We start from the raw sequence: 1,385 nt of genomic DNA on the forward strand, positions 1-1,385 counted from the left end.
CTCCATGGTCTGTATGCATGATAGAAAATACAGAAAACACTGTTGAGGACCACCACTGTGGATGTAGTAACAGATGCTTTAAATCCAATTAAAGTTAAATAAAAAGGACTTGCCTTAATTTTATGATGAAAAGTGTCTAGTGTCAGCAAAATACATTAAAGGTCTTGTCAAAAGAAATTACAGTGTATTTACCTAACATTGAGCAGAAAGCACAAGTCTTACTTTATGTCATTGTCATGAACAGTATTGTGATATACACACTGCTGAACTTGCAGCAAATGTCTTTGAAATTAAAAGTTTCCTCAACTGGACATCAATCCAGCTGTGTTATCTGTAATATTGCACATTTTAATATACTAAAACTTTCTGGTGTCAATACCACCGGCCAATAACGTAGGAAAGGCCTCCCATTAGACTGCACTGCAACTGGGAGAAAGCAACCATTTCTAAAACTGAGCTCAGGAAATGGACAGTATAATAACTTACAAATGTTTTAACAATACAGTCTAAAATACTTTGGAACTGTTTAACTTTTTCTTTTAGAGTATACTTGGTGACGTGTAAAAATGTTTCATACATTCTTGTTTTCAACCATTTCTAAACTAATAAAATTCTGTTTTAAAGTACCCTTACTTCAATGAGGATGACAAACCTGGGCAATCACTGCAGACATTACCCAAGGTGAAATTTCTTGCGACATCAAAAGGTTTTGTGGAGAAAAATCTAACTCAAATACACACTGCTGGCCTACTGAAACAGACCAGTCTTCTAGATCTACGATCTCTGAAGACCAAGGGAAGATACTTTCTAGAAACTCCTTCCCTACTTTGAGGCACATATGGATGTTTGAGATCATGATATTTCCAAGTCACCTTAAAAAAAAAAAAAAAAAGTTATGACAACCTTTTAAAATTCTCCCAGCTATACAGGAGGCTTTCTCCACAGTGAAAGATAACATCTCCCACCCATTCAAAACGGTTATTCGTGCTTTAACAAAACTACATTTCTAATCAAAACATCAGCTGTGCATCACCTGCAGTGGTGAAGTGCAAAATTGTATACCATAAAAGATATTTTCATAAACAGCTAACGTATGAAAAGTCAGTGTCAAGGCACATGTACGAAGATGCGCTTCTGTAAATACCCAAATAAGTAAATTCAAAAGCTCAACATTTCAATGCCCCCTACACGAAGGGCACACAACCTGTGGTGCAATATACTAATGTATATCTATTAGAGCTACAAGTAAAAGCTCCATTTAACAATATCTTTGATATTAACATTAATTCAAACAACATTCTATAAATATAAAAGCTGCTACTTGCCACTTTCAACTCACTCATTGTTTTGGTTAAAATTATTCACCCCCCCCCCCCCCCCCCCCC

The sequence above is a fragment of the Micropterus dolomieu genome, linkage group LG07 (assembly GCF_021292245.1).
Source record: "Micropterus dolomieu isolate WLL.071019.BEF.003 ecotype Adirondacks linkage group LG07, ASM2129224v1, whole genome shotgun sequence".
Classification (NCBI taxonomy): Eukaryota; Metazoa; Chordata; class Actinopteri; order Centrarchiformes; family Centrarchidae; genus Micropterus; species Micropterus dolomieu.